This window comes from Pleurodeles waltl, chromosome 12, assembly GCF_031143425.1.
Source record: "Pleurodeles waltl isolate 20211129_DDA chromosome 12, aPleWal1.hap1.20221129, whole genome shotgun sequence".
NCBI classification, from domain to species: Eukaryota; Metazoa; Chordata; class Amphibia; order Caudata; family Salamandridae; genus Pleurodeles; species Pleurodeles waltl.
This window is the reverse complement of record NC_090451.1, coordinates 324,124,894-324,152,776: the sequence shown is the minus strand read 5'-3', so window position 1 is coordinate 324,152,776 and position 27,883 is coordinate 324,124,894.

Genomic DNA, 27,883 nt, shown 5'->3' with positions numbered 1-27,883 from the left:
CTACTTCATTGTCTTCAATGGAGCTTTCAACATTTCAATGTTCTAATTTTATCTTTTGCCCCTTTTGTAGCAGAACATACTGTATTTCTCTGATAAAATAAACCCATGTGTCTTCGAATCATCATTTCACCATTAGACTAGACAACAAGCCTCAAATCCCTAGCAACACTTGATTGAATTGAAAGCAATGGTCAATATTTGATAACTGAGCTGCAGCAACAAATTAAAATGTGTTTGCCTCTGAAGTTAGAACATCAAAGCTCATGAAAGCTAAAACTGTTTTTGATCATTGTTATTGTTGTTTTGAGCTCGCAGTCAGGCTGTTATGATTTGGGTTGCGTGTTTCTAAATGGCAACAAACTGAAAGGAAATTGTATCCTCTAAGATAAGGCCAGCTGAAGCACTATAGACAGGACAGTTCTGTATGTCTTCATGAGTAATATAATACGCTGCATTGTTTCGAGGCACGGACCTGCCATATTAGTATCGTGACTCACATGAAAACAACTAATGCTCTAACCACAAATTAAGAATACAAGTACGTAGTGAGCAATCTGATGCAGCTTCCCTTAGACTTCCTGACATGGACAAGCAAAGTCGCAAAGAGAGAATGGCTATAAATCAGGCCCATGCTAAAAGAAAATGCACTTCAACTTGGAGGATGTCACACTATAGGTTTAGTGAAAGCAGAATGTAAATACGCTTTCACTTAAATATTTTAATATTGAAAGAAAAAATATCAATTCTCGAGAAAACAATTATTTTTCCACTCAAAGCTAAAAGAATAGCAAATGTTCATCAACAACGAAATGGCCAATTTTAAACATGGAGAAATAGCTATCCAACCGGTAAGAAATATGCAAATCACAAGTGCCTTGTATTTGCTGCTCATATTGACCCAGAGTGGAATCTGCCCATACTAGCAACACTCTAGGAGCACAGATGGCACATCAGCCCTGGGCAGGAGAAATGGGCATTCCAGTGCACACTACATACTTCAAGCACCAACAAAAGGATTACTCCTGACAATACTGCATTCAAACCCTCATACCGGAGACCACCAACCAATGGAGTAGTACCAACTTATCGATGTTTAAATGTCGTTCTACAAAAATATTCTAGAAAAAGACCAACAAGCTAAGTATATTTAACTATAAGTTTACTATAATTATCAAAACATATATGTGCTTTGAAGAAATATATCTTGTCATGGTCAGTAGAGATGGAGGTAAAAATTGTAGTTGTGTACTTACTACTACATACTTACCTTCACAATATTTTTGGTGTTGATATTTTTGCTAGGATATTATCGTTCCATGACATTTCTGTAGCTGATATTCTGTCAACAAACCAATCAAACAGGAACAGGCTAGAAAGGAGAAGACGATAAGCAATTGTAATTTGCACTTTCTCTTAAAATTTGCCATGCACAGTACTAAGCCTTGGATAAGTGCAAACCCGCATGCGCATGCAGACAGACAGACAGACACAACACACACGCACACACACGCATGCGCGCAATGAAATTCTTGACCTTGATGGAGAGACAAGGAGCTCAAGACATTAAAGTTTCGGCTGAAAAATGGACTTCACTGCAGAGTGCAAATGTCAGCATGAGGCACCTGACTACATATCTCAACATATTCATAATAAATTCATGCATGACACTCATAAAAAGGATAAACAACACACACCAGGCGTTCCACTGAATCCATATCTACAAGGCCATGTAAAGCCATGCAAAGTGGCTTTACGGTGGCCTTTTAGATATGGCCCTGCAGCCTGCATTGCTGTTGCTGTAAAAAATGCAATGCACGGGCAGCGCAGGAAACTTGTAAATGAGGCCCTAAGAGTGACACAAGCTCAGGGTTGTGGCCAACCGTCGAGGAACCGTCCAGCACCACTGACTAGTGCCTGGAATGCGGAATGGAGTAGGGAGGCTGACCAGCCACTAAACACTTTCAGAGCAGCAGCTGGGGGCCGACAATGGGCTGCAGCCTACTTTCATGACTGAGTCCAAAGGCTCAATTATTGAAGCAATGGATCTGAAAGGGAGAGGGAAAGAATCTGGCTCCTGAGAGGACAGAACACCACAGTGTTGCTGGTGGCTGGGTGTAAGTCCAAGATCCCCAAACCTTAGGAGGTGACTGGAGCGGGCATCGTACCTTAAAGAAATACCTAGCCTCCTGGGCCCAATTGCTGGAGTTTGAGCACCAAGGGGAAAGGATAGTGGACTTGAGCACCATAGTGTGACCAGGCCCCAAGAGGAGCCCAGGGAGTCCCAGAACTTAAGGAGGCAGTTGGAGCTGCCACCGGCAGGCATGTGAAAAGAGCAGCAAGCTACCCACACACCAGAGAGCAGAAAGGAAGCGACACATGAAGCCTGCAAAGCCAGGGTGCCCTCAGCCTGGCGACAGTGAGGGAGGCCTTGGGAAACCTCAGAGGCCGCAAAGCTTCAGGGAGCAAGTGGCGGAAGCCACAGTTGCAAGTGCAATCTATACAGTGGTCTATGGACGAACAGACAGCCAAAATAACCGAAGGCAAAGGGACTTAGGGTACGCAGCAAAAAAGATAGGTAAATATGTACTATACAAGTCAACAAATGAAGTATTGACCCTAGCAGGGTAAGAAGGAGTGAGCACAAGCAACACGTAAGACAATACTGAGCTCACCCTAGAAGGCATATTGGGGACAATTCAGGGGGTCCGAGGCTCATTGTGATGTAAAATGGACTCCGTCACAACAGAAATCACATTCCTACATCCGGGTGTACACAAACTGGGCAACAGAAAGCAAAGCCCCATTGGGCACACTCCACGTGGAGATGCAGACCCCTAGAGATCAGATAGACCTTCTCCTGGCAGATGCTAAGACAACATGCACCAAACTTGAGGACATTGAAGGTCGATCCAGAAGGAATACCATCAGAGTCAGTGGTATCCTGGAATGAGTGGAGGGTCCTAGTTTGGGTCATTTCTGGAGGACATGATTATGAATACTCTGAAACTGAGAGTTCTTTTTCAGTAGAGCATGCACAGAGTGCTCCCATGCCCCCACCTCAAACTATTGTAGCCTGCGTCCTCAGTCACCAGGGTCAGGACACAATCCTACAAGCTGTCTGACGAAGTCCGCCCATTAAATAGGAAAATGCTACCATCAGCATCTTTCCAGATTTCACACTATGGGGGTCATTCCAACCTTGGCGGTAAAAGGCGCTTACCGATGTTCAGAAGACCGCCATAACACCGCCGCGGTAATCCGCCACGGTCATTCTGACCCACAACAGGCAAACCGCCAAAATACAGACATCCACAAAAGTCCGCCACACCAAAGGCCAGCGAGAAACTGGCGATGACCAAACCTCCACCGTCACGCCAACAGAAAAACGCCCACACTATCACGACACGAATCCACGCGGCGGTCTTTCAACCGCGGTATTCCATTGGCGGTACACACCGCTGCGCTCAAAATACACACACTCTTACAAAACACAGCCACATTGGACAATTCAAAATACACACACATGATACACATACACACACCACTCCCACACACCCATTACAATATAAAATACACACCCACATCACCCACAAACCTCTACTCCTAGAGATTCGTGAACACGCACCGAGAAAAGACATCCGAGCACCCAGACGCCCAATTCACTGTCACCCAGCAATATTTGCACGCACTTCACACAACACAACAATACACATCACCACACTTAGCACCACACAATCCACCCTACACATCACCCACACCACCCAGTGGCACCGCAAAGACACCCCAGGTTTTCTGATGATGAACTCAGGGTCATGGTGGAGGAAATTGTACGAGTAGAGCCACAGCTGTTCGGGGCACAGGTGCAGCACACCACCATTGCCAGGAAGATGGAGCTATGGAGCAGAATAGTGGACAGGGTCAACGCTGTGGGACAGCACCCAAGAAATCGGGAGGACATCAGGAAGAGGTGGAACGACCTACGGGGGAAGGTGCGTTCCATGGTATCCAGGCACAACATCGCGGTGCAGCGGACTGGCGGCGCATCCCCACCTCCTCCCCCAGAATTTACAACATGGGAGGAGCAGGTCTTGAATATCCTGCATCCTGAGGGCCTCACAGGAGTAGCTGGAGGAATGGACTCTGGTAAGTCTCATCTTCACTACTTCATCCCCCCCACCCCACCTGCATGCCAACTCATACCCCCACCCTCACCCCCACCCCATCACACCTACTCCTTGCAAATGTCTCACCATCACAACCCACCCATCCCAACACCTAGCCCTGCATGCGTCCACATAGCATGGACACCCATCATCAAAGCATGCCCACTGCACATACACATACAACCCCCCCCCAAACCACCGTCACAACAGCCCCCACAAAGGAATGCCAGCACTGGGGTACACGGGCACCCACCCATTGCACGCTATGGCACACACAGAAGCAATAACCATACTTTTATACCCCTGCAGGACCCGAACGCCAGGTCACCGCGCAGGAGGGTCCACAAATGTCCACTCCACCCCCAGAAGAGGCCCACAGTGAGGACAGCAGCTCTGTCTCCGTGGATCTAGATGACCAGTCCGGTCCATCGGGGACCTCGGGACAGTCGGTTCCCCTCACACAGCCACAGGCCACAGCAGATCTTCCCCCCTCTGGAAACACCAGCACAGCACCCACCCAGCGGGCCCATACCTCTGTCCCCAGGACACGTCAATCAGCGGTGTGTCCACCACTACAGGGAACCCAGGCTAACCAAACACCCCAACAACAACAGGGACCTGGGGGCAGTGGTAGTGGGCACACGGTTCAGGGGACAGAGGCCCATGGAAACAGGGGAACTGGGAGGGCAGCTGTGCGACAGGGGGGGGACAGGCCCAGGGAACCCACTCTCCACGAGGCCCTCTCCTCCATCATGGGAGCATACCACCACTCCCAGGAGACGATGGCGACGGTCCTGGCCAGGTTTCAGGAGATCCAGCTTCTGCAGGAGCAACAGTAAATGGGGTTCAGGGAGGAACTAAGAAACATCAGTTCCGCCATGGGTACCATCGTAGTGGCCCTGAATCAGGTAGTCACCACATTGAGGGACACTGTGGCACCTCAAAGGGCCCCTGACACTAGCATGGACCAAGAACTGCCTACCACCTCCGCCGGCGCTAGTGGACAGGAGGCCCCGACACAAGACCAACAGGTCACCAGAACCCCACCCCCTGCAGAAGGAGAACCACCCTGCAAGCGGGCCCTGAGATCCAGGAAGAAGACAGAGTAAGATGTCAAGACCCCCGCCAGCAAAGGATACCGCCCTGATTGTCATCCCACTGTCCCACATTGTCACACTGTCCAACCTTAAACTGCCCCTGCTCCACTTTCCACAGGCATTTGGACAATGCACCTGTGATACTGATAGTCTGGACTCTGCCATGGACAATCCTCCACCATCACCCCTCACCGATTTTCAACCACCCATCCAATTTTGAGCACTTGAATAAACACACTTATTGCACAAAACAATCTGGAGTCTGGCTGTGATTTAGAACAAATGTATTAGACATGACCGTGCCAAAATGTTAATTCACATTGTGATGCCAACAAACCGCTGTCACACAGCTGTAGTCCAGGGGGAAACAAAGCAGATGTCACGCAGTGGGGCCCACATCTCTGAAAACGGAAGGGAAAGTCACAACACAGTTACCATACACTGGTGGAAAAAGTCAGACAGTAGAGAGGTAGGAGTCTTTAAGTAAATGTAATATGCCGGTGTGTACTCTTACCTGTGTGTCATTGAAAATACTGCTGTATTACTGTGTTCCTGTTCTCTATGTCGTCCTCTTTGGCTTCCTCCTCTTCACTCTCCACAGGCTCCACAGCTGCTACAACACCACCATCTGGACCATCCTCCTGCAGAAAAGGCACCTGGCATCGCAAAGCCAGGTTGTGAAGCATACAGCAGGCCACGATGATCTGGCACACCTTCTTTGGTGAGTACATTAGGGATCCACCAGTCATATGGAGGCACCTGAACCTGGCCTTCAGGATGCCGAAGGTTCGCTCGATCACCCTCCTAGTCCGCCCATGGGCCTCATTGTACCGTTCCTCTGGCCTTGTCCTGGGATTCCTCACTGGGGTCAATAGCCATGACAGGTTGGGGTAACCAGAGTCCCCTAATAGCCACACCCGGTGCCTCTGGAGTTGACCCATCACATACGGGATGCTGCTATTCCGCAGGATGTAGGCGTCATGCACTGACCCAGGGAACTTGGCATTAACATGGGAGATGTACTGGTCAGCCAAACACACCATCTGTACATTCATGGAATGATAACTCTTCTGGTTCCTGTACACCTGTTCACTCCTCCTGGGGGGGACCAAAGCAACATGTGTCCCATCAATGGCACCAATGATGTTGGGAATATGTCCAAGGGCATAGAAGTCTCCTTTCACTGTAACCAAATCCCCCACCTCAGCGAAAATGATGTAGCTCCTCATGTGTTTGAGCAGGGCAGACAACACTCTGGACAACACCTTGGAAAACATGGGCTGGGACATCCCTGATGATATGGCCACTGTTGTTTGAAAAGACCCACTTGCTAAGAAATGGAGCACTGACAGCACCTGCACTAGAGGGGGGATCCCTGTGGGTTGGTGGATGGGTGACATCAGGACAGGTCTGGCTCCAGCTGGGCACACAGTTCCTGTATAGTGGCTCGGTCAAGCCTGTATGTCAGTATGACATGTCGTTCCTCCATTGTCGACAGGTCCACCAGCGGTCTGTACACGGGAAGATTCCTCCATCTCCTCGCAAGTCCCAGCGGACGGTGCCTATGAAGGACAACAGCGAGCACAGAGTCAATCAACCCACAGGTACGTAACCACAGCTTGCACATAACACGATTCCCAATGCATTGAAAGGTTTGAATGAGTGTTGATGCAATGCCTAGGTATGTGTGACGCAGTAGAAATTAAGCCATGTGGGCCCTTGAAATGACGGCTGCCTGACCTGTGTGGCCTACCCCGATTTGGATGGGTGCGTGAGGACATCACAGCAGACACAAGGGGGTGAGTACAAATACATTCTGCTGACTTTGCGCGCAGTGGAGGTGTCTGGGTGGGGGAGGAGGGCTGTGGGTATCCCTAGGCCAGGGCAATTTCTGTGGGCTAGGCCCCTCCGTAAGGCATGGCCCTGTGCCCCCGCCCCCCACCTCTGTAGGGTGCCAAGTACAGGTATCCATGGCCCTGTGTCATCTATGTGTGCAGTTGTCGTCCATAGGCTTGTAGGCCATGTCCCACGGATTGCGTAGTGGACCCCAAGTGCGCGGCGTAGTGCAGGGGGCTTCTGTGTCTGTCCTCTCCACCAACGGTGTCACCAATGCATGCACTGAACATGTCTTTATTTTCTCCCCCCCCCCTTTTTTGTGGTCTTCCTGTTCATGTGTGCATTAGCATCATCAGGTGGAGGAGAAGTAGCATCGGAGCACGAGGGAGCTGCATCCCACATGGCCCTGGAGGGCCATGCAACGGAGTCCGAATACACCAGTGGGACGGAGGGCGAGGGGAGCTCCACAGTGGGGACTCGTGCTGATGTCAGTGACAGCGACTCGTCCTCTGAAGGGAGCTCCCTTGTGGTGGTGGCAACATCCGTGCCCCCCGCAACAACAGGTACAGCCGCCACCCAGCGCACCAGCACCGCCCTCCCAGCAGCCCCTCAGCGTTTGCCCCGTGCCCGCTCACCCAGGAAGGTGGGCATCTCCTTCGCCCCAGGCACCTCAGGCCCTGCCCCTGTCACCCCTGCTGCCCTCAGTGAGGAGGTCATTGACCTCCTGAGGACCATCATTGTTGGGCAGTCTACCCTTTTGAATGCCATCCAGGGTGTAGAAAGGGAGGTGCACCAGAGTAATGCATACCTGGAGGGCATTCATTTGGGTCAGACTGCCCATCAGCGATCGTTCAACGCTCTGGCCTCAGCACTGACGGCAGCCATTGTCCCTGTCTCTAGCCTCCCCCCTCCAACTTCCTCCACCCAGACCCAATCCCCTGTACCTCTGCCTATCCCAGACACACCATCAGACCAGCCTGCACACACCTCGACACCCAAGGGAAGCTCATCCAGACATAAGCACCACACATCACACAAGCATTCACACAAGCAACATCCACATGCAGACATACCAACACCCACTGCCTCCACTGTGTCCCCCTCCTCCTCGTCTCCCTCCTCCCTCCCTGTGACGTCTCCACTCACACTTGCATGCACAACATCTTCAGCCACTACGTCCATCACCAGCACACCCACCAGAACACTCCGCACACGTGCAGTCACCACCCCCACTACCATTTACACGTCCCCTGTGTCCTCTCCCAGTGTGTCTGTCACCCCCTCTTCCAAACTACACAAACGCAGGCAGCCACCCACCCAACAGCCATCCACCTCACAACAGCCTCCAGCCCAAGCACCTGCACCCAAAAACACCAGACTTCACACTCCTACAACTACATCCTCTTCCTCCACTCCCATACCCACTACACCTACCCGTCCCTCTCTTTCCAAATTGCTTTTCTTTTCCAAACTTGACCCCGTCCATCTCATAAGACTCCAATCAGCATCTCAGCCACCACAAAACCGGGACCTGTAAAGACTGTTTGCCATGGACTGTGGAGTCCCCCACCCTCAAGGGCAGCCAGTTCAGCTAGGAGCCAAGGCACGGCCAGCCTACCCCCGGAAAAACATCCGAAGATTGCCAGTGCCCGGAGCGAGAGACCAAAGACACCAGGGACAAAAATCCCTTCATTGGCTCCGGCAGGAAGTCGGGTGCCACCTGGCACACCGCCAAAGGTGGGAAAGGGCCACAGGCGAACAGGGAAGGGTGGGAAGGGCAGCACGCCCGACAAGTCCGGCAGCAGGCCAGCTGGCCAGGAGGGCCCCACCAGCCCCATCCCAGGTGTGCAGGAGGACACCCACAGGCCCGGTACTGCAGCCCAGGAGGGCCCTGCAAGCCACGTCCCAGGTGGGCAGAAGGACACCCACAGGCCCGGTACTGCAGCCCAGGAGGGCCCGCAAGCCACCAGACAGATGGGCAGGAAGGCCCCGCCAGCCACATGTCAGGTGGCGAGTGACATCCATGCCATGGCCGGATTCGCTGACCTGGACACTCATCTCAAGCACCGCTCCGCTGGGCACCGCTGTCTCAAGAACCGCTGAACTGGGTCCTTCATCTCAAGAACCGCTGAACTGGGCCCTTCATCTCAAGCACCGCTGAACAGGGCACCGCCGTCTCATGCACCGCTGAACAGGGCACCGCTGTCTCAAGAACCGCTGCGCTGGCCCCTTCATCTCAAGCACCGCTGAACAGGGCACTGCCGTCTCAAGAACCGCTGAACTGGGCCCTTCATCTCAAGAACCGCTGAACAGGGCACCGCCGTCTCAAGAACCGCTGAACTGGGCCCTTCATCTCAAGCACTGCTCCGCTGGGCCCTTCATCTCAAGCACTGCTCCGCTGGGCCCTTCATCTCAAGAACCGCTGAACTGGGCCCTTCATCTCAAGCACCGCTGAACAGGGCACCACCGTCTCAAGAACCACTGAACAGGGCACCGCCGTCTCAAGAACCGCTGAACTGGGCCCTTCATCTCAAGCACCGCTGAACAGGGCACCGCCGTCTCAAGCACCGCTGAACTGGGCCCTTCATCTCAAGAACCGCTGAACTGGGTCCTTCATCTCAAGCACCGCTGAACAGGGCACCGCCGTCTCAAGAACCGCTGCGCTGGGCCCTTCATCTCAAGCACCGCTGAACAGGGCACCGCCGTCTCAAGAACCGCTGCGCTGGGCCCTTCATCTCAAGCACCGCTCCGCTGGGCACCGCCGTCTCAAGAACCGCTGAACTGGGCCCTTCATCTCAAGCACTGCTCCGCTGGGCCCTTCATCTCAAGCACTGCTCCGCTGTGCCCTTCATCTCAAGCACCGCTCTGCTGGGCACCGCCGTCTCAAGAACCGCTGAACAGGGCCCTTCATCTCAAGCACCGCTGAACAGGGCACCGCCGTCTCAAGAACCGCTGAACAGGGCACCGCCGTCTCAAGCACCGCTGAACAGGGCCCTTCATCTCAAGCACCGCTGAACAGGGCACCGCCGTCTCAAGAACCGCTGCGCTGGGCCCTTCATCTCAAGCACCGCTCCGCTGGGCACCGCCGTCTCAAGAACCGCTGAACTGGGCCCTTCATCTCAAGCACTGCTCCGCTGGGCCCTTCATCTCAAGCACTGCTCCGCTGGGCCCTTCATCTCAAGCACCGCTCCGCTGGGCACCGCCGTCTCAAGAACCGCTGAACTGGGCCCTTCATCTCAAGCATTGCTCCGCTGGGCCCTTCATCTCAAGCACCGCTCCGCTGGGCACCGCCGTTTCAAGAACCACTGCGCTGGGCCCTTCATCTCAAGCACTGCTCCGCTGGGCACCGCCGTCTCAAGCATCGCTCCGCTGGGCCCTTCATCTCAAGAACCGCTGGCCCATTGGCGGAAGGGGCAGGCCCGCATCTGTGTCGGGCAGGGCTGTACGAAGCACTCTGGGCACTAGTCCAAATCCAGTACCAGTGGAGACTGTCATCCACTTGAGAGACTGTGGCTTTGCACTCCCCAGGATGGCACAGTGGGCAACCCACCCACTGTAGAGACTTGAGAGACTGTGGCTTTGCACTCCCCAGGATGGTACAGTGGGCAACCCACCCACTGTAGAGACTTTAGAGACTGTGGCTTTGCACTCCCCAGGATGGCACAGTGGGCAACCCACCCACTGTAGAGACTTGAGAGACTGTGGCTTTGCACTCCCCAGGATGGCACAGTGGCCATGGAGGCCCCTCGTGGATCTGGTGTTTTGGACTCATCTGGCTGAGGTACCCCCCCTTCCCTTCCCCCTGAGGTGCCTGTAGTTTTCCTATCTGATGCCCCAGCAGTGTTCTCTCCGTTGGAGGCAGGTATCCTGTGTGGGCTTTGCCCATGTGTTTTGGCCCAGTGGCCCACGAACAATGGCTGATACACATATCGGACTGGACAATTTATGTATATAAAGTTATAGATGTGTGATATATTTTATACTCAGTCTTACAATATAATTCTAAATTTATAATCATTTCCTTTTGTCTTTGCATTCTTCCGGGGGGTTTGGGGGGGTAACTGTGATGTGTTGCTATGCATTGATGTGTGTGTTGTAGTGGGTGAGGGTGAGGGTGGGTGTGTCGCATATGTGTGTCCCTGTAATTGTTTGCCTCCTCCCTCCCCTGTGTCGTAGGTGCAGTACTCACCGTTGTCTTCTGCGCCGGCGTTCGTGCTCCTGGTAGAGGAGCAGGAAGACAATGGCTGGGAGGATGTGGAGTTCGGGTTCCATGCTGTCCAGATTCCTCGTGGGGTGTATGGAGGTGAGCGTTTTCCGTTTGAAATGGCTGTTTCCGCTGTGTTTTTATCGGTGGGGCTACCGCCCCGGAAAAGGTGGCGGATTGGTGGGTTGTGATAGGGTGGGTGGTACATTGTCTCCCGCCTGTCTGTTGGTGGTGACCGCCGCAGTGTTTGTTTGTCCCGCCGTGGCGGGCGGTGTGTTAAAGTGACGGTCTCTGTTGGCGGTTTCCGCCAGGGTCGGAATTGCATTTTTTTTACCGCCAGCCTGTTGGCGGTTTTGCCGCCGCTTTAACACCGACTGCCAGGGTTGGAATGACCCCCTAAGTGTGCTAAGGCTCCTTCACAGTTTTGATGTGGTTAAAGAGGTACTGAGGCAGACAGACTTCAAATACCTAATGATGTTCCCAGCAAAGCTGAGAATAGTGCCAGAGGAAAATACATGGTACTTTGCATCTTCTGGTGATGCTGGGACTGGCTTGAATGATGGAGGCCAGGCTGCAGCAGAAAGGTGCAATGAAATGGGTCCAAAGTGCCACAAAGAGCTGCAAGGGATGCTGAAAGACTCCATCAGGAGAACAGGGAGAGCAATATCTCTCAGATGGTGCCAAGGACCTCGAGGGTCTTCAGATGTGAAGGCTGGAATGGACCAGAATGAACCTCTCCCTTAGTGCACAGAGCGGCTGTCCCCTGGCAGAGCCCACTGAAGTGGCCGGCAAAATGGACTAAATGGCCAAAGCAAACCTGTGCTGAACACCAAGATCTCCAAGAATGTGTATCTCTTCTAATATGGACTGGCACACAGCCAAGAGAGATGATCAGTAATAGGGGGTAGTTATGTTTAATCAATAAAGATGACCAAGGTACACACTGGTTTTGGGATGACAGCTGATCTGCAATGGTGGGGGGAATGGGCAGCTATAAGCCTACCATGTATGGATGTAAAGAGGGGAGAGTTGTGTGGGAGAGTTGCCTATTTTAGGCATTTTCTTTCTGTTGATAGATTTAATTTAGAACTACACAAAAAGGGAAATCTACTTGACCCCAAACAGTCTAGCACCAAGTCACTGACTATAAGAACGAAATGGAGTGGGCCCGTGGGAAGGGACAATATTGCCTTATCATGGCCACTGTAATGTCACTGAAAATACGTTTGTGGAATGTTAATGGCCTGGAGGACAAAGAAGATAAAAAGGGGAGTAATCCTACTATACCTTAAAAGACATGCACCTGACATATTGATGGTTTAATAGTTGCACATGATGGGTAATACTTACACAGCCTTGGATAGATGGGCTACAAAATGTTAGACCATTCTGGGTACACCTTGGGCTCCAGAGAGGTGGGAATACTAGTCACGAAAATGGTCCACACATTCACCCAGCGGACATGGATAGACCCACAGGACAGGCATATGGCTCTCTCCAGAAACTGTGACATTTTGACACTAAATGTATGCTCTATCTACATCCCACCCAAATTGCATGTACTAGCACTGCCGGGCATGTGCTCCCTACACTTGCAACTACCAGAAGGTACGTTGTTACTGATTTTAACATGGCTCTAAGGGAGGACTGGGAAAGATCGACATGTAGGGTGACACAGGAATAACCGAGCCCACTCCAAGACTTTTTTCCACAATGGGACTGGCGTACCTTTGGAGAGGTAAGTCCACAACCCCCACGACAGACTGTATACATACTTCTCGGCTGCACATGGTAGTCTCTCTCATACTGACTACCTTCTCACCTGCCACACACAAGTGCACCTGTACTAGGAGGTCCAACACCTGGTTAGAGGAATTGTGGTTCATTCACCAGCATGGGCAGTTGTATATAAACAGCCTGACACTTGAGGGAGGGTATGACCAATCAGTGCATGGTACCTTAAACACCAAAAGGTCATGAAGGGACTTCAAATTTGCACAGACCACTGAAACACTGAAAGTAAGGGAACACTGGACTCAGCCCTTACACTATGGAAAGTATACAAAATGGTGGTCAGGGGGCAAACACTCTCACTGATGTTAGAATCAAGCAGGACAGGAGGGGAAAACTAGGTGAGCTGGAGAGGGAAATTATGGTAATGGAGCTCCTCCTCACAAATGGAATTGGTGCCGATGCGTGCCATAGACTTGCCTTCAAGCAAAAAGAGTATGAAGACCTCACCAAATGTGCTATGCTTGCAGCACACAGAGCCACCGTGCACTGACTGTCTGATGTAGGGAACAAAGTGGGGAAACACCTGGCCTGGCAGGACAAAAGGGCCCAGTCCTGGAACTGGGTGCTCTTTGTTAAGAATAAGGCGGGCAAGCAGGTCAGAGCAGATATACATATTGGTGACACATTTGCCACCTATTACACCCAGCTATATTTACCAGTGGTAACCCCTACTGCTGAAGAGGTGGCTGATTTTCTCATGAATGCCCACCTCCGATGATAGGCTCAGGATGAGAGAGACTATCTAGAGACTTATATAGAGATTTAAGAGACTGAAGGGGGGATACAAGAGCTGCAGTTAGAAAAAACCATTGGCCCTCAAAGACTCTCAGTAGAGTTCTAAAAAGCTATGGCCAAGGAACTCACCCCACAACTATTAACTATGAAAACAGAGGGCAGACGGTGGGGTGTCCTCCTGCAAGACCAGTGAGACTTGCCATGATAGTAATTCTTCACAAAGAGGGGAAGCCTACAGAGAAGTGTGCCTCGTACAGGCCTATATAATTGTTAAAAGCATAGGTTAAAATATTGGCCAAAACATTGGTGACACGACGGAGGAATTTGATTCACTCTTTGATTCATCCTGATGAATTGGGTTTTATGCCTAACCAAAACACAAGGCTTGACCTTCGGTGACTATATGGAGTGCTGGGGCAGCTACAAAACCTATCCAAAAATGCATTGGTAAGATCCCTGGTTGCCAAGATAACCTCTGATATGCTGGAATGGGACCATGTCTTTGCGGTACTGGACAGATTATTATTTAGCCCATGATATATAGCAATGAGTCCCCTTTCTCTACAGTGGCCCATTAGCCAGAGTCAAGGTCAATGGGGTATTCTCATCAATACTCAGACTGCTACGAGGCAGCAGGCAGGATTGCCCACTTTCACAAATAATCTTTGCTCTGGCACTGGAGCCACTGGCCATCTGAGTGCAACAAGATAAACTGGAGAGGGGACTTGGCTGGGGTGGTTCCTGGGAGGACAAAATATCCCAATATGCAGATGGTGTGCTACTCTACATTACTTACCATGAGATGTCGTTGTCCAGAATAATGCAAATGCTCACAAATTTTGATAAATACTCAGGATATTTCATCAACTGGCATAAATTTGTACCTTACCCGCTAATGGCAAGATACTGAGACTACCACCAGATCGTGGGGTTATTGACGGTACCGAGTAGATTTTATTTCCTATATATGTAACAACCGATGCTCAGCTCTTCTATGCACAGAATCTGTACCCATTGCCATAAAGACTGAGGTGCAATGTGCAGCATTGGCTGGCCCTGCTGCTTTCCTTGTTGGTCAGTGCTCCATCATATACAATTATGTCTCTACTATGCCTTTTATTGGTGCTACAAAATACACCCTATGAGGTCCTGAAAACATAGTTCAGAACAATAGAGGCAGAAATTGACTATAACTATAAGATGGCGGCCAAGTGCAGATTGCCCTGTCCAAACTGACAAGGGGCAGGTATGGAGGCATTGGCCTACCAGATGTCCAATAGTACCACTTGGCATCCTGACTGATCATGGTCAATGACTGGTCCTTTATAGCGCAGACCGAGCTGGCATTACAATTGGACATGTACTGCATGGGTGACAGAGGGTACCCAGCATCACTATATGGTGGGTGCCTGCTGAGTGATCTACCCACCCCCATCAAAAGAGTGGTCAAACTCTGGAAAGAGGAAACAACATACTTAGGATGGAGAAACAAGCTTACATAAGCTACCTCACTCTGGGATGCAGAAGTGCTGGCTGCTCTGATGGGGGAGGGGGGGCTGAAGGGATTTGCCAGATGGGATTTAATTGGCATCTCCACAATGGGTGACCTATGGGTGAGATTAGATGTCCTACCTGTGCAGGGCTTAATGAGAGATTACCAGTCAGCATCCTCTGCGACCTATTAATACCTGTAGGTTGGGCATGCCCTGAGATCAATGATAGCAAATGATACAGAACTGAAGAAACCCTCCCCTCTGGAGAACAGACTGTTGGGTGACCCCATGCCTACAAAAGCCACATCCTTCACATAAAAAAGATCCTAAATTATGATCCTGATGTTTTACAAAAGTTGAAAGAATGGTGGAAAGTGGTTGTGTAAGACTTTGCATAGGGAGAGTGGCAGGAGGCCGTAGGTGCCACCAGGGAGGCATCATAAAATCAGGATTTTGGTTGGTGCAGTTACACATACTACATCGTTTATAGTACTCCCAATGACCCACCAGAAATTGAGGAGAGCAGTTTTTAATTTGTGTCTGTGGGGCTGTGGTCAGGTAGAATTCTTCTTTCTCACCCTATGGACTTGTTCTGCAATACAGGTTTTCTGGGCAAAGCTCACGGACTGCATGAGACAGATAGGGCATGGGACTGACTGGCTCAGCATAGAAGTATGTGCTGAATGTGTGGAAAGAGGTGAAGGCCCCGAAATATCAAAAAGTGTGGACCACCTCACTTTGGTCTGACTGTAGCAAAAAGGAATATTGCCAAGGCTTGGGGAACTGGGATCTCGCCTAATTATATACTTGTAAGCACAATGTAAACAGCTGTATGCTAGCGGAAAAAGTAATATACGAATGCAGGGGCTGCCCCAGGAAATGGGGAAAGATCTGGAATAATTAGAACTCCTACTCTAGACTGGCCCCGGCAGGAGGCTCTCTCCCTGCACTAATGTACTTTTGGCTGTCATGCACCAATGCAGACACCGTTGGACCATAGTGCAGGGGTGTCAGCATTGTGAGAAGCATAGGTTTTGTGCTGGAAGACGTTCCTTCCAGTACAATACGTATGCTTTAAGGAGTTTCTCACTTTGTATATGTGCTGTATAAAGCAGCACAAATGAAAAGTGAGAAAAAAAGAGGAGAAATTAGGCATTTCTCTTTGTTAAGACTGCCTCGAGGAGGTGCTGGATTTTGGTGAAATTCCCTGTCTGTAGTTCTTCATAGATGGTGATTTGCATCCAAACTCATTGGTGGTTGCATGGGTGGGCCTATGCATCACCTATGAAACGCTCCTTTTATGCCAAATAATGCAACCAGCACATTGTTCAGCCTTGCATTACTTTGGGTTCGAATCAACACTTTGAGTTGATTTTGCATCAAAAAAGTAAGCAAATCCAACACAAAGTATTTGTAAATCTGGGTTTTGGGGTACCTTGTGAAATATATGTGGGTATTGCATAGTAATGGAATGCTAAGGTGGATATTCTCCTTTCAGCTGTAGCAAGCAAAGAGCCTACTGGACGGTTTATTGATGGCGTAGTGATTACAGTAAATGAACTCTATGGCAAGGGGAAGCCACTTATGTTGCAGAATCCTTTCCGTGATTTTGAGATTTCTTGTGTTGTGCGGGAAGATGTACCAGAGCATGGCAGGTGGTGCTTGAATCTATTCTACACCACTGTCTTGCAGATGGACGATTGTGGAACAGCAAATGTGCCTCTGATGTGTCTGATGTGTCTCTGGTAAAGCTCTAGAGGTAACCTGCATTATAATGGTGTATTGAACAAAGTCCGCAGCTCTGTAGACATTGCACAACACATTTTCTTGATGGAGTTTGTACAAGATGTTGGGTGTCACCAAGAATGGTAAATTGTTTAGGATGATATTCTTTCTCTGGTGCAGTGCTTAAATTGTGCTTGTTGTTTCCGGTGCTGAGCACCGGCACTTATTTTTGAGGGCCGGTGATTATTCTTATTCCTCAAGCATTTGCTGCGAGCAGAAGACACATATGGGAAAGACAGAGGAAGGGAAAAACGAAAAAGCGTCACAAGGTGGGAAAGCAGAAAGCTGCAAGAGTGAGCTGAAGGGGCAGGGAGTGGCTTTAAATGGATTGAAGAGGCCCAAGATGGCTTCAGGATAACTCTGCCTCAGTATTCCGTGCTCACACATTTAATTGCAGCAGCCGCATGCTTAAGAGGAGGGCTTTGGGCACCGGCATGTTGTTATTTACAAATTAAGCACTGCTCTAGTGGACTTTCTGTACTTATTCCCGGTCTATTACACAGCTGAAGTTTCATTGTTTTTTGTAATCTTCTCCTTTGGTTTCACTTCCCCTTGATATCACGCATAGGTGTTAGTTACTTATATGTTATGCGTATCCCCTTCCTGTTTGCGTTGGTGGATAGGATGGCTGATTTGGGACCAGTAAAAGGCCTTTTATAGGTGGAGATGCTCAGGGTCATAAAGACATGTTAATGAATGTGTTGTGATTGCAAACTCACAGATGTTTTCTTTTTGATACTGCTTTCTTTTTAGTTGAGACTTATCAAGTGTTTTTAAATCTGTTTCTTTCATTGCTGTGGTACTTTAGTTGCAATCAATAAATACTTTATACATGTTTCTGAGTTGAATAGATCTTTTTCTTGTAAAACACTTGGTTTTGTTTCTGTTTTTGTAGGTCTTGTAAACGTGTTTTTAGTAGACTGTAAGTTATGTCGGTCAAGCAGCCTGCGCCTAGGAATTTGATTCAGGTGTTGTGCGTACAAATATTCTTTACTCAATTGCAGTGTTTCCCTGGAAATGCGAGAGCGCTCGCTTGAAGTCTTGGAAGTCGTCGGACTTAGCTTTTCTCTCAGTTTGCAAAATATGCGCCTTTGAAATAGTCAACCATGTGTAATCATTTCAACATCCATTTTCAATTAGCACATTGAGGAATTCTGTCTTCAGTGTTCCACCCATTGACCGACTGGTTACATTTTCATTGTTTGGGGTATACTAACCAGCAGTGGTAAATGGTGCATTTGTAGTGAAACTCATTTGATAAACCTGGGAAAAATATAAATTACGATACCATATTTTGCCTTATTTCGTGAATTTTCCCTTTCACTTGCTAAACAAAAGTCCCAAAATTACACCTTTCGCCACTTTGTGTAATTTCGCATCGTTTGTGGAAAAAAAACTTACTGTGAATTCATTGGCTGTATTTCTCAGCGCTTTATTTGCATTATGTTGTAGAGCAAAATGTGCCTTGACCCGAGGACACATTTGATGCTATAAAATAGCACAACATTGCAGATTTGCAGTTCACATAATTACATGTAATTTCACACAACTTTAGTTCTTGATGAAGTTATTTTTGGGCAATGGTGAAAGATGGTGGTAATAAAATTATCACCAGCCTTTAACAATTACTCAAAAAAACATCAACACTTGTCACTGGAAATAAAATCATATTGGAGCTGGTATTATGTAATTTCAAAACTAACGCTCGCCAGCTGTAGTATAGTTACTAACACTGTGCTAATGAGAGGCGAGGTATTAATTTTACTGCCCTTCCAGTTCAAATGTTTATTTCTGTTAGAATATATCTCTAGCCCATTATTCTCATTTAGCATCTTCCAGGACCTAACTGGAAAACTGGTGCTGATTTGCTGGCAGTTTGCTTCTCTCTCCCACTCCCTATTGATAGGTTCCTCCAGACGTCCTTTGATGATGGGTCATGTGATGCACGTTCATGCTCTGGAGTGGTATGTTACCGGATATGCATTTTGAGCACCCCCAGACATATTAACAAACAAAACTACTAATTGCTGAAGACCGACAAGAACTCTGAAACGTGTCTTCAAATGCAGGCAGTGGATGTGACTACACATTTCTACTTTATTGCAAAATGTAATGGTCACAATGGCGCTGACTTGCTGTCCTTGAGTATTTCTTAGCAGCTGCATGGCAGAGAATGTACTGGCACTGTTATATTTATCCCAGTAATTACCTGCACTGGTTGTAATTATGAGTCATGCAAATCCCATACTTCAGTTAAACAATATGAAACTACCACTGCTACAAAATACAACCTAGAGATGTAAGTTTAGAATCTGCTGTATTTGTCTACAGAAATGCTCTTGTTGACCATTTTAGAGAATATTATGTTTTGTATCAATAACTGTATTTCACTTACAGGTTTGTAGGTGCTGTCTTACTGACTGGGACTACACTAGTAATATTTTAAAAAGGGTAACCGCGGATAAACGATCAAGACTAAAATCTCTGTTATATGTGTAACCTTTACATTCCTTATACAGCTATGTTGCCCAGTTAATGGAGCTAAGTACCTGACTGATTAGCATTTGCAATATAAAAAGCTATTTTGTTTCAGAACATCATTAGAGAGGAAATCCTCACTGCAAGAGAAGAAGATCAGTAACTGGTTCTAATCATCCTTGATCTCTCTGCTGCATGTGACAAATTTGACAATGCAACACTACTTGGGAGTCACCAAGATGGACTAAGATTTCTAGAAGATTCCTTGGCTGGAACCACTACTTTTTTATGCAATCTTAGTGACCAAATCTGCCTTGTGACCAACTGGTAGCTGGCCGAACTCAGACCCACACACAGAACCCACATCAGGCCTCACAGAATAATCATCAACAGCAAACTGGACCTGACTGCACAAGTCCACAGCAGTCACTGCATCCTGCTTCCACACTTGAAGATGCTGAGAAAGATCTTCCAATGGCAGTCAAGCAACACAAGAGAAACTGTTACTCACGCCCTAGTCACCAGCAACTTGGACTCTATGCCAGGATCACCAAGCAACTCACTAGAAGACTACAGACTATCTAGAACTCTGCAGCCAGACTCATTAGCAACCTTCCACACAGATCTCACATTAGACCACGCATCAGGAAACTACACTGGCTTATAATACACACATGTTCTCAGTTCGAACTCCTCACACACACATTCAATGCACTACACAACTCAGGCCCCACCTACCCGAACAATCACATGTCCTTCCACCAAACATCAAGACACCTCTGCTCCATAGGACTTCTACTCGATAACATCCTGCACACACACAGAGCTAGATCAGAAGTAAGAGTGCTCTCTCACATCACTCCTACAGCATGGAGCAACCACCTTCACCACATAAGGTAGCTTTTTATTTAACCAACCTACCATAGGTAGAGGTAGGCACAGACACATATTCAGCGTCAGGATAATCTTGTGGGTGATTTTGTTCTTTACAAATACACATACATAAAATAACAAATACAAATAGGGTCTATGACTTTATCTACATGGAAGGTGTCCAGTGATGTATCTAATGCTGTTACTCCCATATTTCCAAAAAGAGGGTTGATGTTCCGAGGGTCAGTGCCAGACTACTAAATGACACATGATCATGGATAGACCAACACGAAGCAGACATTTCTAAATGTTTCTTTATACAGCTGCCAATAGGGACTGTGTAGTTATTTTTCCTTCTCATTTTCCATTGCAAAAGACTTTTGTTGATTTGTTCATACCTATGGGATCGTTCAATAAATCTATGCACACAATGGCAAACTGATTGAACATTTAGCTACATTTCAGTATGTGAAATGTCATGCTAATCAATTGGGGTAAGATAAATTAGGTGGGGTGTCACAAAATCTGTTTCACATTCAAGGTTCTGTAGGAACTTAGGAATGTTGACACTCACTAAAGCACAAGCTTCTAAGTACGGTTACACTAAACTCAGCTTGAAACTAGAACAATACTCATAATAGGGCTTTATGTGATTTTGTGTAAATCCATTTAAGTAGTTTTGGTGAAGTTTGTAAAAAGATAGAGCTATCCTGCCAATATGTGACCCTTGGAGGATCAACAAATATGAATGACATGGCACGCTGGCAAAAAGTCTAATATTTTTCAGTGGCTATTACAGGATGCCAAGCATCTAAGCATCTGGGTAAGGTATTGCTGAGGGGCCAAAACTGACCCAGAAAATACATAAATGCACTCCTTTTCATTGCAGGGTTTGCACATGTATCAGCAAATTTGTGGATACCACAAGCAAATTCATGGAGTTGAAGCCGTAACTTTAAATTTTTTTTTATTTATAATATTTTTTTACAAACCTTGAAAATAAAATTAAGACAAATTGAAAATTCATAGTGCAATTGTTCATAGTCAAAGATCATGCACTGACAGCACTGTTGCTATGAGGGTGGGTTGAGGGCAAGGTTTATTGAGTTTGGTGGTGGAGGGCAGGTCAGAGCCTGGTATGTAGCCTGGTCCTCTGCCTAAAGCATGGAGTACATAGTCGAAGACCATATAGCTCTTTTGATATGCACTGGACAAGTGAAGCCTGCCCACAGGCCAGGCCCTTCACTTAGAGTCTACTGTGCATGGCCAAAGGCTGTGTGCAGTTGGCTTAAATACACTTAGCTGGTGCAGGACCTGTATAGCAGACCTTATGCCCCAGACCCATTACATCTGGCAGAATATAATGGGTAGTAATTAAATGGCTTGGGTACTGGCACACAGCCTGATTGAAGGCCAGGCGTTACATTTGTCATCATGACAGCTGGATGCTTTATATTTTAAAATAAATCACTGAAAAAACACAGTTCAAAGTAAGTTATGATTACCTTTAACCACAATAATTTGAAGTTAAAAACAAAGATATCCATTGAAAACTTTTGCTGAATTGCGGTCTTTGGTTGGCAGTCAGGTTACCCCCTGTCCAAGCAAGGTCCCTTACTCTAGTCAGGGAAAAGGAGAATCACCCTCAGCTAACCCCCGTTCACCCCCTTGGTAGCTTGGCACAGGCAGGCAAGCTTAACTTCAAAGTCTAGATGTAAAGTATTTGTACCAACACACACAGTAACTCAGTGAAAACACTACAAAATGACACAACACAGGTTTAGAAAAATAGGTCATATTTATCTAAACCAAACAAGACCCAAATGATAAACGTCCACCATACACAAGTCATGTTATAGATTAAAAAGCAAGAAAGAGTCTTACATCCTTGAGAAAACAGTTAAACACTGTTAGTGTTGAAAAGTACCGGGGGTAGCGTCAAAATAACACGCACGGGCGAGTGTGCGTCGGAAAAGGCTAGTGATGCATCAATTTCTCATCCAAAAGCGAGACTGTGGGTTGGTTCTCCTCCTTTGGTCTCGTCGGCATGCGTTGTTTCTTCGCTCTGCAGGAGAGCAATGTGTCGTTTTTCTCGCCCAGCGATGTTGAGTTGCGTTGAAAATCTGGCCGCACGGTATCAGGAAAACCATGCTTTGTGGTTTGCGACGTTATCAGCCTCCATCAGCAGGTGTTGTGCGTAGTTTCTCCAGCTGCGTGCCTTGATCTTCAAACCGCAATGCAGGTGGTGTGTCGATTTCAGCCGCGAAGCCGGCGGCGCATCATTTCTCAGCCACATCTCGGAAGGTGCATTGAAAATGTCCCCGCATGGCGGTCTGTGCGTGGATTTTCAATCTTGGTCTACCAGCTTCACCTTTCAAGGGCCCAGGAACTGGATAGAGCACCACTTGGCAGGGCAGGAGTCACAGCAGAGAGTCCAGGTGCTGGCAGGGGAAGTCTTTGATGGCACTGAGACTTCAACATCAGGAGGCAAGCTCAGGACAAATCCTTGGAGATTTCTTCACAAGCAGGAATGCACAACACAGTCCAGTCCTTGTCCCCTTGCACAGGCAGAAGCAGCAACAGCAAGATAGCTCCACAAAGCACAGGCAGGGCAGCACTTCTCAGCTCTTTAGCTCTTCTCCAGGCAGAGATTCCTCTATATGTCCAGAAGTGATCTAATATTTCAGGGGTTTGGGTGCTCTTCTTATACCCATTTTGGCCTTTGAAGTAGGTCTACTTCAAAGGAAAGTCTCTCTTGTTTATGAAATCCTGCCTTGCCCAGGCCAGGCCCCAGACACACAGCAGGGGGTTGTAGACTGCATTATGTGAGGGCAGGCACAGCCCTTTCAGGTGTAAGTGAACACTCCTCCCCTCCCTCCTAGCACAGATGGCTCATCAGGATATGCAGGTTACACACCAGCTCCCTTTGTGTCACTGTCTAGAGAGAGGTGCAAACAGACCAACTGTCAAATTAACCCAGACAGGGAATCCACAAACAGGCAGAGTCACAGAATGGTTTAAGCAAGAAAATGCCCTCTTTCTAAAAGTGTCGTTTTCAAACACACAATCTCAAAACCAACTTTACTACAAGATGTATTTTTAAATTGTGAGTTCAGAGACCCCAATCTCGACATGTCTATCCGCTCCCAAAGGGAGTCTACCCTTTAATCTTGTTTAAAGGCAGCCCCCATGTTAACCTATGAGAGGGATAGGCCTTGCAACAATGAAAACGAATTTGGCAGTATTTCACTGTCAGGACACATAAAACACATTAGTATATGTCCTACCTTAAACATACACTGCACCCTGCCCATGGGGCTTCCTAGGCCTACCTTAGGGGTGTCTTACATGTAAGAAAAGATAAGGTTTAGGACTGGCAAGTGGGTACACTTGCCAAGTCGAATTGACAGTTTAAAACTGCACACACAGACACTGCAGTGGCAGGTCTGAGACATAATGAAAGGGCTACTAATGTGGGTGGCACAACAAGTGCTTCAGGTCCACTCGTAGCATTTGATTTACAGGCCCAGGGCACCTCTAGTGCACTGTAGTAGGGACCTACCAGTAAAACAAATATGCCAACCATGGAAATACAATTACACATACATTTTACTTAGGACCACTTGCACTTTAGCACTGGATAGCAGTGGTAAAGGGCACAAAGTAACAAAAACAGCAAACACAGAGTCCAGCACACATCAACAACCTGGGAAACAGGGGCAAAAAGTTAGGGGAGCCCACGCCAAGGATGCCAAGTCTAACAACTATCAATTAAAATGAAGTTATGTTTATGACTTTCAGTTGAAAAACAACTGAAGTTGACCAATCCTAGTTAGCAAAGCAACCATAACATGCTCCAATGCATTGATACTGATCTCACACATAATGCTTTATATTCTAAAATTAAATCACTGAAAAAAACAGTTCAAAGTAAGTTATGATTACCTTTAACCACAATAATTTGAAGTTAAAAACAAAGAAATCCATTGAAAACCTTTGTTGAATTGCGGTCTTTGGTTGGCAGTCAGGTTACCCCCTGTCCAAGCAAGGTCCCTTACTCTAGTCAAGGTAAAGGAGAATCACCCTCAGGTAACTCCTGTTCACCCCCTTGGTAGCTTGGCACAGGCAGGCAAGCTTAACTTCACAGTCTAGATGTAAAATATTTGCACCAACACACACAGTAACTCAGTGAAAACACTACAAAATGACACAACACAGGTTTAGAAAAATAGGTAATATTTATCTAAACCAAACAAGATCCAAATGACAAAAGTCCACCATACACCAGTCAAGTTATAAATTAAAAAGCAAGAAAGAGTCTTAAATCCTTGAGAAAACAGTTAAACACTGTTAGTGTTGAAAAGTACCGGGTAGCGTCAAAATAACACGCACGGGCAAGTGTGCGTCGGAAAAGGATAGTGATGCATCAATTTCTCATCCAAAAGTGAGACTGTGCGTTGGTTCTCCTCCTCCGGTCTTGTCGGCATGTGTTGTTTCTTCTCTCTGCAGGAGAGCAATGTGTTGTTTTTCCACACCCAGCGATGTTGAGTTGCGTTGAAAATCTGACCGCACGGTATCAGGAAAACCACACTGTGTGGGTTGAGACGTTATCAGCCTCCGTCAGCAGGTGTTGTGCGTAGTTTCTCCAGCTGCGTGCCTTGATCTTCAAACCGCAATGCAGGTGGTGCGTCGATTTCAGCCGCGAAGCCGGCGGCTCATCATTTCTCAGCCGCGTCTCGGAAGGTGCATCGAAAATGTCCCTGCATGGTGGTCTGTGTGTGGATTTTCAATCTTGGTCTGCCAGCTTCACCTTTCAAGGGCCCAGGAACTGGATAGAGCACCACTTGGCAGGGCAGGAGTCTCAGCAGAGAGTCCAGGTGCTGGCAGGGGAAGTCTTTGATGGCACTGAGACTTCAACAACAGGAGGCAAGCTCAGGACAAATCCTTGGAGATTTCTTCACAAGCAGGAATGCACAACACAGTCCAGTCTTTGTCCCCTTGCACAGGCAGAAGCAGCAGCAGCAAGATAGCTCCACAAAGCACAGGCAGGGCAGCATTTCTCAGCTCTTCAGCTCTTCTCCAGGCAGAGGTTCCACTTGATGTCCAGAAGTGATCTAATATTTCAGGGGTTTGGGTGCTCTTCTTATACCCATTTTGGCCTTTGAAGTAGGTCTACTTCAAAGGAAAGTCTCTCTTGTTTATGAAATCCTGCCTTGCCCAGGCCAAGCCCCAGACACACAGCAGGGGGTTGGAGACTGCATTATGTGAGGGCAGGCACAGCCCTTTCAGGTGTAAGTGAACACTCCTCCCCTCCCTGCTAGCACAGATGGCTCATCTGGATATGCAGGCTACACACCAGCTCCCTTTGTGCCACTGTCTAGAGAGAGGTGCAAACAGACCAACTGTCAAACTAACCCAGACAGGGAATCCACAAACAGGCAGAGTCACAGAATGGTTTAAGCAAGAAAATGCCCTCTTTCTAAAAGTGTCGTTTTCAAACACACAATCTCAAAACCAACTTTACTACAAGATGTATTTTTAAATTGTGAGTTCAGAGACCCCAATCTCGACATGTCTATCCGCTCCCAAAGGGAGTCTACCCTTTAATCATGTTTAAAGGCAGCCCCCATGTTAACCTATGAGAGGGATAGGCCTTGCAACAATGAAAACCGAATTTGGTAGTATTTCACTGTCAGGACACATAAAACACATTAGTATATGTTCTACCTTAAACATACACTGCACCCTGCCCTTGGGGCTTCCTAGGCCTACCTTAGGGGTGTCTTACAGGTAAGAAAAGATAAGGTTTAGGACTGGCAAGTGGGTACACTTTCCAAGTCGAATTGACAGTTTAAAACTGCACACACAGACACTGCAGTGGCAGGTCTGAGACATAATTAAAGGGCCACTAATGTGTGTGGCACAACCAGTGCTGCAGGCCCAGTAGCAGCATTTGATTTACAGGCCCTGGGCACCTCTAGTGCACTGTAGTAGGGACCTACCAGTAAAACAAATATGCCAATCATGGAAATACAATTACACATACATTTTACTTAGGACCACTTGCACTTTAGCACTGGATAGCAGTGGTAAAGGGCACAAAGTAACAAAAACAGCAAACACAGAGTCCAGCACACATCAACAACCTGGGAAACAGGGGCAAAAAGTTAGGGGAGTCCATGCCAAGGATGCCAAGTCTAACAACTATCAATTAAAATGAAGTTATGTTTATGACTTTCCGTTGAAAAACAACTGAAGTTGACCAATCCCAGTTAGCAGAGCAACCATAACATGCTCCAATGCATTGATACTGATCTCACACATAATGTCACTGGTGACATACAAATTACAAAATCAATGACATCACTGGAGACATTGCATACTGTCTTATCTTATACACCAGACATGAAAACATTATGGACAGACTAGGCAGTTTTATTCTATGCAGGCAAAAGAAAACATTAATGCAAAAAAAGCAGCACAACTAGATAAAAGAATTTAAATGTATGCAAATGTTTCACTGAAGCTAAAACAATTATGAAACTAGAAAACATTATTGGTATATTGAACTGTCTATAAATAGGAGTTTTACCCTTAAACCTGTTTCTGGACTATAGGCACAATGATGCCACGGGGTATCATTCACAATGGCCGAGGCCTGCCCTTAACCTCCAGTGTCCATGGCCAAAGGGCATATGCATTGGGTTATATCCATAGTGGGGTTACGATAATGGCTTGACTGAAAGCCGGGTCTGCGCCCAGAGTGCTTGATTGAAGACCACACACAGCGCGTTTGGTTGATATGGTGACAGATGAAGGGTGCATGGGTGAATTAAGTCTATACTTAGCTAGTTAATGATGTGAGACCTGGGTGCATGGTACAGTAGTGGGTTATGTCCTTATGCAGGGAAACATCACTAGCAAGGCGGTCAATGCAATGCAATGCATTGACCACTCTACCATTACAACATATATGCATTTACTATGCACGCCTTTACCATGCATATAGGGCTTAACAGCAGAGAGAGCAGTCCTGGTGGAACAGAAGGAGTAGAGGAGAGGAAGGTAAGTGGAGCCGGGTTGGGGGGGTGTTGGGGTAGTTTATAGGACAGGGTCAGAGGGTAGGGGTAGTTTTTAAGATAGGGTGGGGAATGTTTTAGGGTTTGGTTGGTGTAGTTTTAAGGACAGGGTAGCTTTTAGGATTCAGGGTGGAGTGAGGAGTTGGGATAGTTTGTAGGACAGGACGGGGTAGGTTTTTGGGAAAGGGCAGCTTTTAGGGTTTAGGGCGGGGTAGTTTTTAGGACAGGGCAGGGCAGGGTTTTAGGGTTTAGGGCAGGGACAAGGTCATTTTTAGGACAGGGCGGGGTAGTTTTTAGGATAGGGTGGGTTCGTTTTTAGGACAGGGTAAGTTTTAGGGTTTAGGGC